Genomic DNA, 13,290 nt, shown 5'->3' with positions numbered 1-13,290 from the left:
GGTGGCTCCATGGTCCTCCTCCACTTGCGGCCCACCCCTCCCGGTACTCACACATTCTGAGACTGTCGCACAGCGTTCGTCCCCTCCTCAGGTCCCAGTGGGTTCCTTTTCTCGCATGGCACATGTGATGTTACGCTATAACCGCCGCTGAAGTGAAGAAAAGCTATGAAGACCAGGCTCTGTGCATGCTGAAGACAAGATGTAAGGGGGCTGGAGGGACACAGAGAGGAGGGAAAGCTGCTGGAGGGACACGGGGCATGGAGCTGTTGAAGGGACACAGGCAGTGAGTTGCTGGAGTGACAGAGGCAGACATGTAAATAAGGGGTACTACTGTGGGCATTATGTGTATAAACAATACTTCTGTGGGCATTATGTGTATAAACAGCACTACTATAGGCATTATGTGTAAGGGGCACTACTATTGTGGACACTATGTGTAAAGAAGACTACTACTGTGAGCATTATTTGTAAGGGGCACTACTAAAGTGGGAATTGTGTATAAGGATACTACTGTGGGCATTGTGTATAAGGGGCAATACTGTTTGGCATAAAGTGTATAAGTTGTACCACTGTGTAGCATAACATGAATATGGGGCACTACTCCGTGGCATAACATGAATAAGGGAATAAAGTGGGCGGAATGAGGTAGACTAGTTCTGTGTGGTGTAATATGAATGAGGGGCACTATGTGCAGTACTATTGTGTGACCACGCCGCTTTATGAGCCCACTGTCCCTTTATAAAGTATTGAAGGTAGGGCACAAATCTTAATCTCCCTGCACTTTTATAAAGCACTCTGCATTTTAAATCTGCTTCACCTGCTGTGCAGGGGCTTGCAGTCATGGTAGACAGGCAAGGTGGAACCTCACCTGTCATACTTCAGTATACTTCAAAGATTTGAAAAATATTAGAATAATACAAAGAAAATATTTATAGCTTTTAAATATCAAAGCACTCTGCTGGATATACAGGGACTATCAGGGAGAGACCAGAGGTGATGAAGCTATGAACTCAGCCTCCTCTGTGTTAAATACTGAAAAAGAAAAAAAAAGCACAAATGGAGGCAGTTATCATATCTGCCTCACAGAGGGGTGTGGCTTGATGCGGTGTCAGCTGAAATATCCAGGAAGTTCACCAGCACCAAACTTAGAGCAGCCAACATGAAGGAGAACCTGATAATCAAGATGGCTAAAATGCAGGGGAACATGCTGGTGAGTGACTGCTGGGGCTGAAGAAAGGGGACACAGGAGTCTAATGTGGGCAACATACCCTCCTACCAAAGGGTCTGCAACATATTTTATGTGTATTTTAAAGGGTTAGTACAGTATAGTGGGTTTTAAAAGCTTTTTAGTGTTCTCTTCCCGATCTTTTGAGGCATGTCTTATTTTGTATCTACAACTTTCTGAAACAAACAGTTTTTATGTTATTAGTTGGTAAGAAATTGGGTTTATATACAATATATACAATTTATTCTTCTCAGTTTCACTTAAAAGAAAGTTTTATTTTTCAAATTTAAGATGTCTGGAAGAGGGAAACAAGGCCAAGACTCGTTCATCACGTGCCGGTCTCCAATTTCCAGTCGGTCGCGTTCACTGTCTGCTGAGAAAGGGAAACTATGCTGATCGTGTGGGAGTCGGTGCCCTGGTGTATCTGCCCACGGTGCAGGAGTATGTGACGGCTGAGATTCTGGAGCTTGCCGGAAATGCCGCCCGTGACAACAAGAAGATCTGCATCATCCTCTGCCACCTACAGCTGGCTGTACGTAACGAAGAAGAGCTCAACAAGCTTCTCAGTGGTGTGACATCGCCCAGGGAGGTGTTTTGCCCAACATCCAGGCCCGGCTCCTACACCCAAGAAGACTGAGAGCCACAAACCAGCTAAGAGTAATAACCATATTCATAGTTTTATATATATATATATATATATATATATATATATGGAAACAGGGGGGATGGGGGCGCCAGCGACCAACGGTGTCTAATGGATTTAGATTAAATATGAAGAAGTGGCAGGATAAATTTATAAAATTACATTTAATTTATAAAAAGGTGGGATAAAAGTTTTAACAAGCATGGGGTAATGTTAAGAATACATCAGAAAAAAATAAAAAAACAGATATATCGTACAAAGCATGAGAATAAAAAACAACTATATTCTAAAAAGATAAGAATACAATGCTTATCTTAAAAATGGAGGGTCAGTTTAGAGGTACACCCAACGCGTTTCGTCCATCAGACTTCATCAAGGGGTAGGGTGCTAATGAACAAGGGTTGTATTTATAGCTGGTATCATGTGTTCCTAGATAATTATGACATCACTTCCTGTTGAAGTATAAACAGCATATAGCTGCACAATTCTGAATGTAAACATATGTATGCTGAAGAGGTAATGAAAATGTGTCCCATGGTATCACTTTTTTCAGAAAACGAGTCTTTAAAACTGTATTTTTTCGGACTGAAAGATCCAGGACGCGTCCCGCGTCATTTCCGCCCCGCTTCCGGCGTCCGCACAGGCGATGTGCGCATGCGCGTCAGGCCCCTCTTTCCCAGAGGGAGATGTATTGGATATTCCAATTGAAAACGACTCATCCCATGGGTTTTAATGAAGGCTACGAGATTGCACCGTTCCTGTGAAAAAAGACTCCGCTGGCTGTATATTCTGGTTTTTACTTTCCACCCTTTATAAGCACTTTATAAGCACTTGGCACTTTAAATTCGATGTATATATTAACACTATTTAAAAATCAGCATGTCAATATGTCTAATAAACAGCAGTTTACCGTGTTTTTGTGTCGCCTCACAACAAGATACAGTCATACCACACTGGCGGACGCCCAATCCCGCCCGATCTTGGAAGCTAAGCAGTGTAGGTCCCAACCAGTACCAAATGGGGAACCATTCGGGAAGATTGGGTACTGTACATTGTGGGTAATGGTGGGCCAGAATTAACTACTGCAAGATTGACACACTGAGTGCGTCCATAACACACAATACATATTACTGCTAATAGAATCTACAGTCTGTCAAATGCACATTTATTAATCATGCACTAACTTAGCACATAACACAACTCATCTAAGATGACAGACTTAATTAGTAGTCCACTTATTCTCACGCACATTTATTTTTATTGATGGACTCCTCATATATACTTTTATAGGCACTGTCTGTTGGCACCTGTATCATAATCACTGTATATTGGATCTTGGCGATGAGTCCTTAAACTATTTATTATTCTTAATGTATAAGCCTTATCGCTTCTTAATAACTCCAGTTATTCTATCCCTCACTTTTCTTGCAACAGTCTATCCACTTATTTTTTAATCACTATGTACATCTGGGCAAGGGGGAGTATACAGCACCTCTGCGCTCAATAATAATAAAAAAATAAGTCTCTCCACTCATAAAAATTAGTAGCACCATAAATGCTACCATTGCATTTTATCTAACTAAGAATACAGGCTCTAATTTTTGTTCTTGTTTTTATTTGTATCCTCTATTATGTACTGGTTCCTATGGAGACCGTGGTTATCCCACAAAATGTGTCTGCAGCTGTAATAAACTCCATGGAAATGGCCGCCGCGATGAGTGACAGCTTCCCCATCCAATAACGCCAAGGGACTAGCCGGGTCTCGTTCTTACAGGAAGTGGGGCACCTTCCATTAGATATAACAGACGGAAGTGGGAGAATGCAGTGCGCTCGTGCAACATCCGATACCGGAAGAGCGGCCTGACGCACATGCGCACATCGCCTGTGCGGACGCCGGAAGCGGGGCGGAAATGACGCAGGACGCGTCCTGGATCTTTTAGTCCAAAAAAATACAGTTTTAAAGACTCGTTTTCTGAAAAAAGTGATACCATGGGACACATTTTCATAACCTCTTCAGCATACATATGTTTACATTCAGAATTGTGCAGCTATATGCTGTTTATACTTCAACAGGAAGTGATGTCATAATTATCTAGGAACACATGATACCAGCTATAAATACAACCCTTGTTCATTAGCACCCTACCCCTTGATGAAGTCTGATGGACGAAACGCGTTGGGTGTACCTCTAAACTGACCCTCCATTTTTAAGATAAGCATTGTATTCTTATCTTTTTAGAATATAGTTGCTTTTTATTCTCATGCTTTGTACTATATAACTGTTTTTTTATTTTTTTCTGATGTATTCTTAACATTACCCCATGCTTGTTAAAACTTTTATCCCACCTTTTTATAAATTAAATGTAATTTTATAATTTTATCTGAACGTATCCTGCCACTTCTTCATATTTAATCTAAATCCATTAGACACCGTTGGTCGCTGGCGCCCCCATCCCCCCTGTTTCCACTTTTAAATCCTAGGTAGCTTATCCCTGCCTAAATCTGCTTGGAGGCTAGCTGACACCTTATATCTATCAAGGAGTGTCTACGGTTGGGTCTATTGTTATAACCCTATATACACTCTACTCACATAAGCCGGTGGCGCCGTACTACCACTATTTCACAATATATATATATATATATATATATATATATGAGTTTGCTATCTCTCTCTGGCTACACTTTTCACACCCCAAGAAAGTTTGCCTGCAACTGTCTTCAATGCAAAACCCCCTCTGTTAATTAGCTGAACATCCTGATGAACACACCTCCCACTGTGCCAGACATTGGTGTGCTCCCCACATTATCACACCCACCCGTACTGCTCCCATGAGAACAGAACATTTATAATATTATCAAATGAGTATTATTACAGTTTTCATCCTACCGTTGGTTACCTGCAGATGCGTTCTTACCATGTGTGTTTTTAAATTCTTACAGCGTATTTCCACCCCACTGTGTGCTATTCCTGTAATGTGTACCTCAACTGATTGCACACCCTGCCAGCAGCAACCTATGATTGCACCACAGATAGTTGCTTCGGATGGTTCCTCTGCGGGCAGGATGTACTTCACGTGGCTCAGAGTATATCCTACTACTACACATGTGTCAGTTTACCTATGCAGTATATGCATTGGGCCCTCCGACAGTGTAACCTTCGTAGTGCGCCCAACATGGCTGCCTCATTTGGTATGCTTGTGGATGGGATGAAAAATACATGGATCTGTTTTGTTTTGTTGGAACCCTACTCTTAGCGTTAGGACATTGCAACCACCCCATTTTATGTAATCTCTTCTAGAGGTAGACGGTTCTACCCAGGGTAATCCTATGCAATGCGTCTAAGATGGCTGCCTCACCTGGTACCTTGTGAGGGTGGAATACGCAACCCATGGAAATTATTACCCAAAAGGCCTACACCAATCCTGTATTATGCTTACTCTGCGCTCTAGATTTTCTTTTATGTCTGTGCGGCTTGTTTATTGCTGTATTACTTAAATCTTCTGTATTACGTGCATTGTTTTTGATGTCTGTAAAGCACCTTGAGTCCTGTTGGAGAAAGAACACTATATAAATAAAGTGATGATTATTATTATTGTTATTAATGAAGTATATACTACTGCACCTTTATATAATGACTACATGGTTCATATATGTGTGTGTAAATCTGTCACTGATACTAAACAGTGCCTAACCAGCAAGGGTACTGATGCTGTGCAAGGGTACACACTTATTTTCTCTTTTTTACTTTACTCCCATAATCAGGCCAACTCAATGATTCTCATGAGTAATATATTTTAAAGGTGCCGAGCAGTGGCCAAAGAAATGGGTCAATAAAGGGTTGATAGCAAATGTAACCATTCTGGAGGTATTCCCCCAAAAATTGTCAACTGAGATCTAGAGGAGGAAGCTGGCACATTTAGCAGTTGAGGTTTTGGTGCAATGGCATGGGGTGCAGTTAATGGACAATCAGTCAGCATCATCATCTCCAGTAATCCAATTGCTGAGGTGGCAAGGTGTCTGCACCACAAACATATGTTCAAGTTGAACTACGTCCTGCATGAGTGAAAGATGGTAACTGATGTACTTTTATGGCAGAAGTCGGCTATATTTAGACCAACTACAGCAGTGGCGTGCGTTGAGGTCCCTGGCTGGGGAGGCACTGAGATTTTATATATATATATATATATATATATATATGTATATATACAAAGAATTGGTGCGGCACTCCAATAAACCAGTCGTAAAACCTCCGTAAATCACAACGTTTCAATGCCGTTTATTAGATAGGCATTTTCATCAGGATACAAAGAAAACATAAAAACATCCTACCTTATATAGCAGATATCACCCTGTGAGGCGCCGACTACCGCAGCGGGACTGCACACCCGGCGGGAGCGCCTAAGAGATGACGTAATGACGTCCTGTAAGAGGAAGCCAAGCGTCGTGTGAGAGACCATCACCATAACAACGGATAACAACAACTTGCTAGCACCCAAGCGCAGGCGCAATGCGGTTGCTGACATACAAAGCGATACAGATAGCTAAATAGCAATATATCAAAGTGTAGCATAATGATTCAAAGAATAGATCAATGCCTAGATATTAGCAGCAATTGAATCATGTTAACACAAGGACTAAAATAGAATGGCCTAAGGTTAATACAGGTTGAGTATCCCTTATCCAAAATGCTTGGGACCAGAGGTATTTTGGATATGGGATTTTTCCGTAGTTTGGAATAATGAGATATCATGGCGATAGGACCCTAGTCTAAGCACAGAATGCATTTATGTTACATATACACCTTATACACACAGCCTGAAGGTCATTTTGGCCATTATTTTTTATAAGTTTGTGCATTAAACAAAGTGTGTCTACATTCACACAATTCATTTATGTTCCATATACACCTTATACACACAGCCTGAAGGTCATTTAATACAATATTTTTAATAACTTTGTCTATTAAACAAAGTTTGTGTACATTGAGCCATCAAAAAACAAAGTTTTCACTATCTCACTCTCACTTAAAAAAGTCCGTATTTCGGAATATTCCGTATTTCGGAATATTTGGATATGGGATACTCAACCTGTATATCACAATATAGAAAACGGTGAAGAAAAGGTTTGCCACTAAAAATACACCATCAATTACTACTGGCTAGTATGCCAATACCTGACTGTTCATTTAGACCCCCAGGGGCAAGTGTGCCCAAACGATAGATCCAACGTGCCTCACACTGCAAAAGTTTGAGGCCACGGTTGCCTCCTCTCAGTGAAGGAGGCACATGATCGATCATCCTATATCTAATGGTAGTTAGGTTGTGCGCGGCTAGCAAAAAATGTCTAGCCACTGGTAAGTCACTTTTACCTGTATTAATAGCTGATTTAATTGATGACCTATGTGCGGCCATCCTTTCCTTAAAAGGGCGTTCAGTTTTTCCGATATAGGAAAGGCCGCACGGGCAAATAATTTGATACACTGTAAACTTGGAGTTACATGTAAGTCTATGACGGATATGTAAGATCTTACCAGTATGGGGATGATAAAAGGTCTCACCTGGAATTAAAAACTTACAGGTGACACATGTGCAGCGAATACAGCCCAAACTACCTCTATATAAACTAGGGGGGGTATCAGAGATGTCTGACCGCACTAAAATGTCACGCAAACTACGGCCACGTTTATAGCATGACATGAGTTGAGTGTCAGATAGATTACACTCCGGGTCAGACCTTACAATAGGCCAATATTTATTTGAGATTTTGCTAATAGTCTGACTAGCTGGAGTATACTGTGTAACCCAAGGCATAATACGCTTTTGAACATCTTTCTTGGGATGTAAAAGTAACTCTCTATCAATATCCAAGGCCTTAGATCTAGCTGCTTGTAATACAGTAGAGTCATAACCACGTTCTAAATTTTTTTGGAATAACTTATCAATTTGTACTAATGCTTGTGTAGGATCTGATGTAATACTAGAGATGAGCGCCGGAAATTTTTCGGGTTTTGTGTTTTGGTTTTGGGTTCGGTTCCGCGGCCGTGTTTTGGGTTCGACCGCGTTTTGGCAAAACCTCACCGAATTTTTTTTGTCGGATTCGGGTGTGTTTTGGATTCGGGTGTTTTTTTCAAAAAACCCTAAAAAACAGCTTAAATCATAGAATTTGGGGGTCATTTTGATCCCAAAGTATTATTAACCTCAAAAACCATAATTTACACTCATTTTCAGTCTATTCTGAATACCTCACACCTCACAATATTATTTTTAGTCCTAAAATTTGCACCGAGGTCGCTGTGTGAGTAAGATAAGCGACCCTAGTGGCCGACACAAACACCGGGCCCATCTAGGAGTGGCACTGCAGTGTCACGCAGGATGGCCCTTCCAAAAAACCCTCCCCAAACAGCACATGACGCAAAGAAAAAAAGAGGCGCAATGAGGTAGCTGACTGTGTGAGTAAGATAAGCGACCCTAGTGGCCGACACAAACACCGGGCCCATCTAGGAGTGGCACTGCAGTGTCACGCAGGATGTCCCTTCCAAAAAACCCTCCCCAAACAGCACATGACGCAAAGAAAAATTAAAGAAAAAAGAGGTGCAAGATGGAATTGTCCTTTGGCCCTCCCACCCACCCTTATGTTGTATAAACAGGACATGCACACTTTAACCAACCCATCATTTCAGTGACAGGGTCTGCCACACGACTGTGACTGAAATGACGGGTTGGTTTGGACCCCCACCAAAAAAGAAGCAATTAATCTCTCCTTGCACAAACTGGCTCTACAGAGGCAAGATGTCCACCTCATCATCATCCTCCGATATATCACCGTGTACATCCCCCTCCTCACAGATTATCAATTCGTCCCCACTGGAATCCACCATCTCAGCTCCCTGTGTACTTTGTGGAGGCAATTGCTGCTGGTCAATGTCTCCACGGAGGAATTGATTATAATTCATTTTAATGAACATCATCTTCTCCACATTTTCTGGATGTAACCTCGTACGCCGATTGCTGACAAGGTGAGCGGCGGCACTAAACACTCTTTCGGAGTACACACTTGTGGGAGGGCAACTTAGGTAGAATAAAGCCAGTTTGTGCAAGGGCCTCCAAATTGCCTCTTTTTCCTGCCAGTATAAGTACGGACTGTGTGACGTGCCTACTTGGATGCGGTCACTCATATAATCCTCCACCATTCTTTCAATGGTGAGAGAATCATATGCAGTGACAGTAGACGACATGTCCGTAATCGTTGTCAGGTCCTTCAGTCCGGACCAGATGTCAGCATCAGCAGTCGCTCCAGACTGCCCTGCATCACCGCCAGCGGGTGGGCTCGGAATTCTGAGCCTTTTCCTCGCACCCCCAGTTGCGGGAGAATGTGAAGGAGGAGATGTTGACAGGTCGCGTTCCGCTTGACTTGACAATTTTCTCACCCACAGGTCTTTCAACCCCAGCAGACTTGTGTCTGCCGGAAAGAGAGATCCAAGGTAGGCTTTAAATCTAGGATCGAGCACGGTGGCCAAAATGTAGTGCTCTGATTTCAACAGATTGACCACCCGTGAATCCTTGTTAAGCGAATTAAGGGCTCCATCCACAAGTCCCACATGCCTAGCGGAATCGCTCCGTGTTAGCTCCTCCTTCAATGTCTCCAGCTTCTTCTGCAAAAGCCTGATGAGGGGAATGACCTGACTCAGGCTGGCAGTGTCTGAACTGACTTCACGTGTGGCAAGTTCAAAGGGCATCAGAACCTTGCACAACGTTGAAATCATTCTCCACTGCGCTTGAGACAGGTGCATTCCACCTCCTATATCGTGCTCAATTGTATAGGCTTGAATGGCCTTTTGCTGCTCCTCCAACCTCTGAAGCATATAGAGGGTTGAATTCCACCTCGTTACCACTTCTTGCTTCAGATGATGGCAGGGCAGGTTCAGTAGTTTTTGGTGGTGCTCCAGTCTTCTGTACGTGGTGCCTGTACGCCGAAAGTGTCCCGCAATTCTTCTGGCCACCGACAGCATCTCTTGCACGCCCCTGTCGTTTTTAAAAAAATTCTGCATTACCAAATTCAAGGTATGTGCAAAACATGGGACGTGCTGGAATTTGCCCATATTTAATGCACACACAATATTGCTGGCGTTGTCCGATGCCACAAATCCACAGGAGAGTCCAATTGGGGTAAGCCATTCCGCGATGATATTCCTCAGTTGCCGTAAGAGGTTTTCAGCTGTGTGCGTATTCTGGAAAGCGGTGATACAAAGCGTAGCCTGCCTAGGAAAGAGTTGGCGTTTGCGAGATGCTGCTACTGGTGCCGCCGCTGCTGTTCTTGCGGCGGGATTTCATACATCTACCCAGTGGGCTGTCACAGTCATATAGTCCTGACCCTGCCCTGCTCCACTTGTCCACATGTCCATGGTTAAGTGGACATTGGGTACAACTGCATTTTTTAGGACACTGGTGATTCTTTTTCTGACGTCCGTGTACATTCTCGGTATCGCCTGCCTAGAGAAGTGGAACCTAGATGGTATTTGGTAACGGGGGCACACTGCCTCAATAAATTGTCTAGTTCCCTGTGAACTAACGGCGGATACCGGACGCACGTCTAACACCAACATAGTTGTCAAGGCCTCAGTTATCCGCTTTGCAGCAGGATGACTGCTGTGATATTTCATCTTCCTCGCAAAGGACTGTTGGACAGTCAATTGCTTACTGGAAGTAGTACAAGTGGGCTTACGACTTCCCCTCTGGGATGACCATCGACTCCCAGCAGCAACAACAGCAGCGCCAGCAGCAGTAGGCGTTACACGCAAGGATGCATCGGAGGAATCCCAGGCAGGAGAGGACTCGTCAGAATTGCCAGTGACATGGCCTGCAGGACTATTGGCATTCATGGGGAAGGAGGAAATTGACACTGAGGGAGTTGGTGGGGTGGTTTGCGTGAGCTTGGTTACAAGAGGAAGGGATTTACTGGTCAGTGGACTGCTTCCGCTGTCGCCCAAAGTTTTTGAACTTGTCACTGACTTATTATGAATGCGCTGCAGGTGACGTATAAGGGAGGATGTTCCGAGGTGGTTAACGTCCTTACCCCTACTTATTACAGCTTGACAAAGGCAACACACGGCTTGACACCTGTTGTCCGCTTTTCTGTTGAAATACCTCCACACTGAAGAGCTGATTTTTTTGGTATTTTCACCAGGCATGTCAACGGCCATATTCCTCCCACGGACAACAGGTGTCTCCCCGGGTGCCTGACTTAAACAAACCACCTCACCATCAGAATTCTCCTGGTCAATTTCCTCCCCAGCGCCAGCAACACCCATATCCTCCTCATCCTGGTGTACTTCAACATCTTCATCTTCAATCTGACTATCAGGAACTGGACTGCGGGTGCTCCTTCCAGCACTTGCAGGGGGCGTGCAAATGGTGGAAGGCGCATGCTCTTCACGTCCAGTGTTGGGAAGGTCAGGCATCGCAACCGACACAATTGGACTCTCCTTGTGGATTTGGGATTTCGAAGAACGCACAGTTCTTTGCGGTGCTTTTGCCAGCTTGAGTCTTTTCAGTTTTCTAGCGAGAGGCTGAGTGCTTCCATCCTCATGTGAAGCTGAACCACTAGCCATGAACATAGGCCAGGGCCTCAGCCGTTCCTTGCCACTCCGTGTGGTAAATGGCATATTGGCAAGTTTACGCTTCTCCTCCGACAATTTTATTTTAGGTTTTGGAGTCCTTTTTTTACTGATATTTGGTGTTTTGGATTTGAAATGCTCTGTACTATGACATTGGGCATCGGCCTTGGCAGACGACGGTGCTGGCATTTCATCGTCTCGGCCATGACTAGTGGCAGCAGCTTCAGCACGAGGTGGAAGTGGATCTTGATCTTTCCCTAATTTTGGAACCTCAACATTTTTGTTCTCTATATTTTAATAGGCACAACTAAAAGGCACCTCAGGTAAACAATGGAGATGGATGGATACTAGTATACAATTATGGATGGACTGCCGAGTGCCGACACAGAGGTAGCTACAGCCGTGGACTATTGTACTGTACTGTGTCTGCTGCTAATATAGACTGGATGATAATGAGATGTAGTATGTATGTATAAAGAAGAAAGAAAAAAAAACCACGGGTAGGTGGTATAAAATTATGGATGGACTGCCGAGTGCCGACACAGAGGTAGCTACAGCCGTGGACTACCGTACTGTGTCTGCTGCTAATATAGACTGGTTGATAATGAGATGTAGTATGTATAAAGAAGAAAGAAAAAAAAAACCACGGGTAGGTGGTATACAATTATGGACGGACTGCCGAGTGCCGACACAGAGGTAGCTACAGCTGTGGACTATTGTACTGTACTGTGTCTGCTGCTAATATAGACTGGATGATAATGAGATGTAGTATGTATGTATAAAGAAGAAAGAAAAAAAAACCACGGGTAGGTGGTATACAATTATGGACGGACTGCCGAGTGCCGACACAGAGGTAGCTACAGCCGTGGACTACCGTACTGTACTGTGTCTGCTGCTAATATAGACTGGATGATAATGAGATGTAGTATGTATAAAGAAGAAAGAAAAAAAAACCACGGGTAGGTGGTATACAATTATGGACGGACTGCCGAGTGCCGACACAGAGGTAGCTACAGCCGTGGACTATTGTACTGTACTGTGTCTGCTGCTAATATAGACTGGATGATAATGAGATGTAGTATGTATAAAGAAGAAAGAAAAAAAAACCACGGGTAGGTGGTATACACTTATGGATGGACTGCCGAGTGCCGACACAGAGGTAGCTACAGCCGTGGACTATTGTACTGTACTGTGTCTGCTGCTAATATAGACTGGATGATAATGAGATGTAGTATGTATAAAGAAGAAAGAAAAAAAAAACACGGGTAGGTGGTATACAATTATGGATGGACTGCCGAGTGCCGACACAGAGGTAGCTACAGCCGTGGACTACCGTACTGCACTGTGTCTGCTGCTAATATAGACTGGATGATAATGAGATGTAGTATGTATAAAGAAGAAAGAAAAAAAAACTACGGGTAGGTGGTATACAATTATGGATGGACTGCCGAGTGCCGACACAGAGGTAGCTACAGCCGTGGACTACCGTACTGTGTCTGCTGCTAATATAGACTGGTTGATAATGAGATGTAGTATGTATAAAGAAGAAAGAAAAAAAAACCACGGGTAGGTGGTATACACTTATGGATGGACTGCCGAGTGCCGACACAGAGGTAGCTACAGCCGTGGACTATTGTACTGTACTGTGTCTGCTGCTAATATAGACTGGATGATAATGAGATGTAGTATGTATAAAGAAGAAAGAAAAAAAAACCACGGGTAGGTGGTATACAATTATGGACGGACTGCCGAGTGCCGACACAGAGGTAGCTACAGCCGTGGACTACCGTACTGTGTCTGCTGCTAATA

At 43.5% G+C, this 13,290-nt stretch overlaps 1 pseudogene; it reads left to right on the top strand.

The window, feature by feature from the left end:
* The first annotated feature begins 2,803 nt into the window (after positions 1 to 2,803).
* Positions 2,804 to 2,922, top strand: LOC135052604 (5S ribosomal RNA; annotated as a pseudogene).
* The last annotated feature ends 10,368 nt before the right edge of the window (positions 2,923 to 13,290 follow it).

Source organism: Pseudophryne corroboree, chromosome 2, assembly GCF_028390025.1.
Source record: "Pseudophryne corroboree isolate aPseCor3 chromosome 2, aPseCor3.hap2, whole genome shotgun sequence".
In the NCBI taxonomy this organism is placed as follows: domain Eukaryota; kingdom Metazoa; phylum Chordata; class Amphibia; order Anura; family Myobatrachidae; genus Pseudophryne; species Pseudophryne corroboree.
Note: the sequence above shows the minus strand (reverse complement) of the source record. Positions and strands in the feature narration are given on the sequence as shown.